At 42.4% G+C, this 10,000-nt stretch overlaps 1 protein-coding gene across 2 annotated transcripts in view; it reads right to left on the bottom strand.

The window, feature by feature from the left end:
- timm50 (translocase of inner mitochondrial membrane 50 homolog (S. cerevisiae)) overlaps positions 1–10,000 on the bottom strand; it is a 73,258-nt gene that overhangs the window by 50,788 nt on the left and 12,470 nt on the right. The gene's annotated exons all lie outside the window — the stretch shown is intronic.

Below are 10,000 nucleotides of genomic sequence, written 5' to 3'. Positions count from 1 at the left end.
CAAGAACGCACCGTGGGCATGGGACATGAGCGCACCGTGGGTGTGTCGCGGGGACATGAGCGCACCGTGGGCGTGTCGCGGGGACATGAACTCACCGTGGGCGTGTCGCGGGGACATGAACTCACCGTGGGCGTGTCGCGGGGACATGAACGCACCGTGGGCGTGTCGCGGAGACATGAACGCACCGTGGGCGTGTCGCGGAGACATGAACGCACCTGCAACTAACGACTATTTTCATAGTCGATTAATCTGTTGATTTTTTTCTCGATTAAATCGATTAGTTGTTGTTGGTCTCTACAATGTCAGAAAATGGTGAAAAATGTGGCTCAGTATTTCCCCAAAAAGCCCAAGATATCGTCCTCAAATGTCTAGTTTTGTGCCCAAAACTCAAAGATGTTCAGTTAACTGTCACAGAGGAGAGAAGAAACTAGAAGATATTCACATTTAACAAGCTGGAAGCAGAGAATTTTGACTTTTGTCTTAAAAAATGACTCAAACGATTAATCGATTATCAAAGTAGTTGGCGATTAATTTAAGAGTTGACAACTAATCGACTAATCAATTAATCGTTGCAGCTCTAGTAAAATACACTTCATTTCTCTATCTATTCTATCTCTATCGGAAAATTTGGGTTTCTTTCAACCGAAATTGTCCAAAAATTAGGGATGTCCAGATCCGATCACGTGGTTTCAGACTCGATCAGAATCAGACGTTACCTCCCGATCAGGACTCGGATATATATGTATATATATATTCGCGGGGACATGAACGCACCGTGGGCGTGTCGCGGGGACATGAACGCACCGTGGGCGTGTCGCGGGGACATGAACGCACCGTGGGCGTGTCGCGGGGACATGAGCGCACCGTGGGCGTGTCGCGGGGACATGAACACACCTTGGGCGTGTCGCGGGGACATGAGCGCACCGTGGGCGTGTCGCGGGGACATGAGCGCACCGTGGGCGTGTCGCAGGGGACATGAGCGCACCGTGGGCGTGTCGCGGGGACATGAACGCACCGTGGGCGTGTCGCGGAGACATGAGCGCACCGTGGGCGTGTCGCGGGGACATGAGCGCACCGTGGGCGTGTCGCGGGGACATGAACGCACCGTGGGCGTGTCGCGGGGACATGAACGCACCGTGGGCGTGTCGCGGGGACATGAGCGCACCGTGGGCGTGTCGCGGGGACATGAACGCACAAAATTTGGGTTTCTTTCAACCGAAATTGTCCAAAAATTAGGGATGTCCAGATCCGATCACGTGGTTTCAGACTCGATCGGAATCGGACGTTACCTCCCGATCAGGACTCGGATATATATGTATATATATTCTCATTATTTTTTAACACATCTACAGTTATGCGGTGGCCCAGAGTTAGACCCTTTTGACTCCACACAGAAACAGCAACGCGTGCGGCATGACATCACTTTGTTGCAGAGACGCTATTGGTTAAATGCCGGCAAAGTAGAACACGGAAGCAGCTTGAAGCGGAAAGCGCGAGTATGTCTGCGGTCTGGAGGTATTATAAAGTTGACGACAACAACATTGCCATAGCAAACTGTGAGACATGTAACAGAAGTGCTCTGTTTGTTAACAGAGTTGTTGAATGTTAAAATAAGGTGAATTAAATTAAAAAATAAGGAACATCCTGGATCTGTTTTTTCGCTCTTCTTTATTCTTTTTTTATATATTATAGAAGTATCGGATCAGGACTCGGTATCGGTAGATACTCAAAATCAAATGACGAGGACTCGAGGGCAAAAAAACCTGATCGGGACATCCCTAATAAAAATAGTAACGTGGATGGTTCCACACGGCGCTCCTCACGAGTCAAATAACTGATCAGTTCACAACCTTCATTGAATTTGGGCGTTTTATTCAATTGTATAGCTTTTGAAGAAAAATGTTTTTAACTAACTATGCACACAGTAGTGCCGACAAACTTAGTCCAACGAGGGGAGAAAGGAAAGTGAGATAGCGTTCCACGTTAACGCTTTTTCCTCTCTCGCTCGAGACCGCTGTGTCCAACGGTACTAGCAGGTAGAGCGAGCTACAACTGACAGAGAGAGAGAGAGAGAGAGAGAGAGAGAGAGAGAGAGAGAGAGAGAGAGAGAGAGACTGTATCACTGCAGCCAATCCAGTCTGCTGAAAGCGATGGCACGTAACGGGGGAAAGAAGTAGCTTCCACTTAAGGCGAGACACTACAGGTGAATAGGCTAACATTTTTAAATAATAGATATCTCCATGAAACTTCCTCAGTTGATTACTTACACAAGTATATAAAAAAAATGTATTGCAAGTTTTTGAAATGTTTATGTTTAATTATGCAAATTAGGCATTTTCTCATTAAATATGCGCGATTTTGCATATATTTTCGGTAGATAGATCTGAACATATGATAAAGCCAGGTGCAAAATTCTTTTTTCATTTTGTTTACACACAAGATGAAAACAAAATTACAGAGGGATTTCAGGATATCTGCTTTCATTACCTAGGAAATCAAAATATACTGTCCATAGCCCTAAAAAAAAAAAAAAAAAAAAAAAAAAAAATCGATTTTCGCCATGTTTTTTAGCTTAAAATTTCACATAAATCAGGGCAGGAATGATTTATTAACAAATCCCTCTGTAAATATCTTCAGAATACTACTAAGTGTATAACTGGAAAGTTTGGTGTACATAGGTGCTACACAGGCTGAGATGTTTATACTAACTAAGGAAAAAGAACAATATCCATACAGTGTTTACAAGTAATATTAAAAATACTATTACCATGTCAGACACTACAGGTGAATAGGGTAAAAATTTTAACTAGCAGATATCACCATGAAACTCTCCCAGTCGATTACTGACATTAATATGAGAAAAAAATGTACTACAAGTTTTCTGTAATTTAATGTTTAAACATGCAAATTAGGCATTATCTAATTAAATATGCGCTAATTCGCGCTAATATTTAAAAAAAAATGAAATCTGAGTATTGGATAAAGCCAGGTTCAAAATTCTTTTTTCATTGTGTTCACATGTTAGATGGGGAAAAGATTACAGAGGGATTTATGGCTATCTACTTTTGTTATCCTGTAAATCTGAATATACTGTCAAAAAAAAATCGATTTTCGCCATGTTTTTTGGAATAAAATGTTATATAAATCAGGCTAGGAATAATTTATTTACAAATCCCTCTGTAAATGTCTTCATAATATAACTAGGTACAAGACTGGGAAGTTTGGTGTATAAAGGTGCTACTGAAGTGGAGATTTCAGACTTGGAGTATGAGAGAAAAGTCATTTTGAGAAAAAGGCCTTAGTTTAAGACCGACGCAGTTGTCAATTTCCCGTCCGGCGCCCGCGACTAGGATATTAGTGTGTGTCTGACAGGGTGGGGGGCGTGGCGTCACAATAGCGGCTCTCGATATCGTCCATCGGCACAACCCTAACACTTACGTTAAAACACAAGCTCAGCTGCTGCGGGTCGGTGAGCGTGGACACAGAGAGACGGGGAAATAAAATATACAAAATATGACAATATGAAGTGCAACACAGGCCATTCTGCCAACGGAGACGAACACGTGCGATACCAGGCTGCTCCCACGAAACATTCGTACATCAAGCTGCAACAAAAGCACTTTAAATTTGTAGATTTTGCCCGGATTTATTACAGTCTGTCGCTGTACAAGAGTAGAAGTAGAACGTGGCATGAAAGGAAAAGTAGGAGTATCTCCACATTTGGACTTAAGTGCAGTACTGGAGTAAATGTACTTAGTTACATTCCAGCCCTGGTGTTAACTTTGACATGTGTACTCTTGGGGAAATGTCGTATTATCTTATTCTACCGTGTTTTTTATTCTATTTTCTGTTGAGATCTCGAAATATCTACAGAGGTCCTGGGACACGTCTGCATGTACAAAATATAGCAACGAAAACCATGAAAAATGTGTGTTACAAAAAATAAAATAAATAAAAATAAAAAAACAATTTCAAAAGCCAACAAATGTCTAAAACGGAGACAAAAACTCAGAAAAAAAGCTACAAAAAAATCTCCAGAAAAGGCGACAAAAATGTCAAAAATATTGTCAGATTTTTTTGTTGTTGAAAAAGGCGACAAAATGTCAGAAATAGGCGACAAAACGTGGACTTTCAGTTGCATTTTGTAGTCTCTGAAAGCTGCTCTACGCACAGAGATCGTACATCAAGCTGCAACAAAAGCACTTTAAATTTGTAGATTTTGCCCGGATTTATTACAGTCTGTCGCTGTACAAGAGTAGAAGTAGAACGTGGCATGAAAGGAAAAGTAGGAGTATCTCCACATTTGGACTTAAGTGCAGTACTGGAGTAAATGTACTTAGTTACATTCCAGCCCTGGTGTTAACTTTGACATGTGTACTCTTGGGGAAATGTCGTATTATCTTATTCTACCGTGTTTTTTATTCTATTTTCTGTTGAGATCTCGAAATATCTACAGAGGTCCTGGGACACGTCTGCATGTACAAAATATAGCAACGAAAACCATGAAAAATGTGTGTTACAAAAAATAAAATAAATAAAAATAAAAAAACAATTTCAAAAGCCAACAAATGTTGAGACAAAAACTCAGAAAAAAAGCTACAAAAAAATCTCCAGAAAAGGCGACAAAAATGTCAAAAATATTGTCAGATTTTTTGTTGTTGAAAAAGGCGATAAAATGTCAGAAATAGGCGACAAAACGTGGACTTTCAGTTGCATTTTGTAGTCTCTGAAAGCTGCTCTACGCACAGAGATCGTACATCAAGCTGCAACAAAAGCACTTTAAATTTGTAGATTTTGCCCGGATTTATTACAGTCTGCCGCTGTACAAGAGTAGAAGTAGAACGTGGCATGAAAGGAAAAGTAGGAGTATCTCCACATTTGGACTTAAGTGCAGTACTGGAGTAAATGTACTTAGTTACATTCCAGCTCTGGTGTTAACTTTGTAAAAATGTAAGCAATTCTTTGTGTGAATGATGTATAGCCTAAATTATTTTTTCCCCTCTGTATTGTACATACATGTGTACTCTTGGGGAAATGTCAAAATTTCAAAACGTCGAAAACGGAGACAAAAACTCAGGAAGAAGCTACGAAAAAAATTGACAAAAAAAACTCCAGAAAAGGGGACAAAAATGTCAAAAATATTGTCAGATTTTTTGTTGTTAAAAAGGCGACAAAATGTCAAAAACAGGCGACAAAACGTGGACTTTCAGTTGCGTTTTTTTTTTGTTTAAAAATTTATATTTATATAATTATATATAATTTGACATCGAACCGACCGGACATCGGTTCGATGTCAAATTATATATAAATATAATTTTTTTCTACCGACGTGTTAAAAAAAAAATGACCATATTGGCCGATATTATATCGGCAGCCAATATATCGTGCACCACTACCTAGAAATATTAAAATACATAAAAAGGACCCTTCAGTGAAAGCCGCATTATTGAACGTGTATGTTTGAGTGTAACAGTCACAGCCCAGAGACTGGAGCAGTCCTGGTCGCTATGACAGCAGTCTGCTGTCGCCACCCAGAGGAGACACGAGGTCATGACAGCACAGGCCTCTTACAACTAACACATGAATAAAGAGATTTACACACACACACACACACACACACACACACACAGAGAGAGAGAGACACACACACACACACACACACAGAGAGAGAGAGACACACACACACACACACACACACACGGACAGAGAGAGAGAGACACACACACACACACACGGACAGAGAGAGAGACACACACACACACACACACACACACGGACAGAGAGAGAGAGACACACACACACACACACACACACACACGGACAGAGAGAGAGAGAGACACACACACACGACAGAGAGAGAGAGACACACACACACACACACGGACAGAGAGAGAGACACACACACACACACACACACACACACACACACACACACACGACAGAGAGAGAGAGAGAGAGACACACACACACACACACACACACACGGACAGAGAGAGAGAGACACACACACACACACACACACACACACACACACACACACACACGGACAGAGAGAGAGAGAGACAGACACACACACACACACACACACGTACGGACACAGAGAGAGAGAGAGAGAGAGAGAGAGAGAGACACACACACACACACACACACAGAGAGAGAGACACACACACACACACACACACACACACATATAGACAGACGGGCGCACGGGACACATGGACACACACACAGACACGCTGACAGAGGCGCACACACACAGATGGGACACACAAACACACACACAGACGGGCGCATGGGACACACAGACACACACACGGAAAGAGAGAGACACACACAAATACACACATGTAGACAAACGGGCGCACGGGACACATGGACACACACACAGACACGCTGACAGAGGCACACACACACACAGATGGGCGCATGGGACACACATACGGAAAGAGAGAGAGACACACACACAAGTCCTGTTCACTCTGACATCAGTCTTCTATCGCCACCCAGAGGAAACACGAGGTCATGACAGCACACACACACGGACAGAGAAAGAGACACACACACACACACACACACACACACACACACACACACACACACACACACACAGAGTTGTAGTTTCATATTTTAGATTATCTCCTACTATACTCTATTTTATATATATTTATATATATTATATTTTAACTTCTGCGCTGTAAGACCAAACTCAAAGCTAAAGAAGTCCAACTACAGTCACTAGACCTGAGAAGAGTCTCATTCATTCATTCATTCATTCATTCATTCATTCAGCATTAGGTGCTGCACCTTAACCTCATGACGGCGAGGGAAACCCTGAGAGGAATCGAGAAAAACGACCGTTATGCACGTCACGTTTTGCAATTAAACTCCTATTCTTCTGCTTGTGTTCTGAATGAAAATAAACGGTTTCACTGTTTCACTGTTTTCAAAGGGTAACTACCGTTTTTTCCAACCTGGACCCTATGTTTCCTATGTGTTTGTGTCTAAGTGAGTGATGGGAACAACAATCTCTGACATTGGTCCAGTATTAAGCAAGATGGAGAAACAAGCTACAATGTAAGTTAATAGGGTGATTGTCCAGCTTGTATTTACCTTCACGAAAGTGCTCGTTTGGCCGCTGACAGATTCAGATTATTATTCTAAGTGTCTGACAACATTATGGAAAGGATCCCTACAGAAATAGACCTTTTAGTTAAAGAGTAAGATCCTTTTTTTAAACATAAAAACATCCATAAAATTGCGTTCGCTAAACCCACCAGACTCCATGTAAATAAACAGTCATTTAAGCTTCGTAAAATACACTTCATTCAAAGTCGACAGAAACAAAATAAAACATGAAAAGCCGTTTTGGGTCGTCTTTCCACTTTAACCAACCATCACAACTCTAGTTTTGGTTGAAATAAACACATAGTTTACTAATTTACATGTGACAATATGTTGGCTCTAAACACGCTAAAAGTACTGTTTTTTAAATGGAGTCTGGTGGGTTTAGAGCTAGCGACCTCAGAGCTGTTTCTGGTTAAACAGAAACATCTCAAAGAGGTTTTAAAGGTCCATCTCTGTAGGAATCCTTTCCATAATGTTGTCACACACTTTAATAATAATCTGAGCCTGTCAGCGGAAAAAGGAGCACTTTTGTGAAGGTAAATACAAGCTGGACAATAGTCCTATTAACTCACATTGTAGCTTGTTTCTCCGCTGCCGAGAGAAAGTGTGTCCTAGTTTCCCGCCCTTTCACTTCACGGCCTCGTGAAAGAAATTTGAACACAATAAGAAGTCAAGCTGATGAGGAGAAGTTACTTTACAGCTAGGACATGTGCCCTTTGAGAGGGGCGGGGGGGAGAAGTGTGCCTCCTGGGCTTTGAAGTGACCCTGTGTGCCTGTTGGCCAGACAGGATACAGCCAGAGGGCTTTATAATGTGTGAGACCGGGAACCAAAAGATCTTCACAATACAGCACGGAGGAGAGGACGGGTACTGGTTCCCGCATCCGCACACAGCTTCATAAGACAACTCCACCGCAAAACAGGGAGGGGGGGGGGGATCTAAGACTTTGAAAAGACAAAACCAAAAAAAAGCAAGAAAAGAAGGCAAGAAAATTCCAGAGATTAAAGCAGCAAAAATATGTTGAAAAGTGAGAAAAACTTACTCAGCTAAAGAAGCTCAGTTGTGATTATTGGACACACACACACACACACACACACACACACACACACACCGACAGAGAGAGAGAGAGAGACAGACACACACACACACACACACCGACAGAGAGAGCGAGAGAGAGAGACACACACACACCGACACACCGAGAGAGAGAGAGAGAGACACACACACACCGACACAGAGAGAGAGAGAGAGAGAGACACACACACCGACACAGAGAGAGAGAGAGAGAGAGAGAGAGAGAGAGAGAGAGACACACACACACCGACACAGAGAGAGAGAGAGAGAGAGAGAGAGACACACACACACCGACACACCGAGAGAGAGAGAGAGACACACACACACCGACACAGAGAGAGAGAGAGAGAGAGAGAGAGAGAGAGACACACACACCGACACAGAGAGAGAGAGAGAGAGAGAGACACACACACCGACAGAGAGAGAGAGAGAGAGAGAGAGAGAGAGACACACACAGACCCGACACAGATAGAGAGAGAGATAGAGAGATAGAGACACACACACCGACATAGAGATAGAGAGAGAGAGAGAGAGAGAGAGACACACACAGCACAGCGACACAGATGAGAGAGAGAGATAGATATAGAGAGACACACACACCGACACAGAGAGATAGAGAGAGAGAGAGATAGAGATAGAGATAGAGAGAGAGACACCCACACACACACACCCACACACACTGACACAGAGAGACGAGACACACACAACACAAACACCGTACAACAGATAGAGAGTAGAGGATAGATAGAGAGAGACAGCACACACACCGTACACGAGAGAGAGAGAGAGAGATATATAGAAGAGACACACACAGAAAACACTATGACACCAGACACACAAAAAGACCTACACAGAGATATATAGAGAGAGAGAGAGATATACACATCACACACAAAAAGGACCCCACTACACGAACAACAAACCCCTCGACATATACATATCTATAGATATCCCCAACCCACACAAACACAGCAACCTATGACACACCTCACGATAGGATAGATCGAGAGAGACACCACACGAAAAACAAATATAACAGATACAGTATACACACAACCCCACAAACAACAACAAAAACAACGGCCACCGCACCCATAACCTACAGAGAGAGATAGAGAGAGAGATAGATATAGATAGAGAGATATATAGATAGAGTATCATAGACACAACACACACACAAGACAAGCAGATATATAGTATGACACCACCACACAGTAAACACTACAAAACGCCAGCACGACCTGTACGATATATATAGAGCGAGGAGACACACACTCACAGCGTACCCTACACGTATGAGATACACACACTACAAACACACACACACATATATAGTAGCACACAAAATCACACATCCCACGCTGACATAGTATAGATAGAGAGCACACTCGTCAACACACAGTCATAACAGCCCAACGACGAATACAGCACACACAACGCACACAGCATATATATATATACGACACATGTCCCACACATACAGCAACACAGTACACATATAGAACACACCGCATCGATCTATACACACGCTACTGATAGATAGAGAGATAGATAGAGATCGATCTAGATGAGAGACACCGCATACACCACCGTGAGATATGATGATATATATATATAGATACCAAACACACACAATGTATACCCAGGCTACATATATATATTCTACATACCACAATACCGACATGACACAAACAAACTCTCAAACACCAAAACACCATGCTCACCTACTCAACATTAAAACTGCACAATTCAATTCAACAAATCTACTCCGGTATCAACAAAACAAAAAGACTCAACGACAT

This window comes from Sander lucioperca, chromosome 5 (genome assembly GCF_008315115.2).
Source record: "Sander lucioperca isolate FBNREF2018 chromosome 5, SLUC_FBN_1.2, whole genome shotgun sequence".
Taxonomy (NCBI): domain Eukaryota; kingdom Metazoa; phylum Chordata; class Actinopteri; order Perciformes; family Percidae; genus Sander; species Sander lucioperca.
Note: the sequence above shows the minus strand (reverse complement) of the source record. Positions and strands in the feature narration are given on the sequence as shown.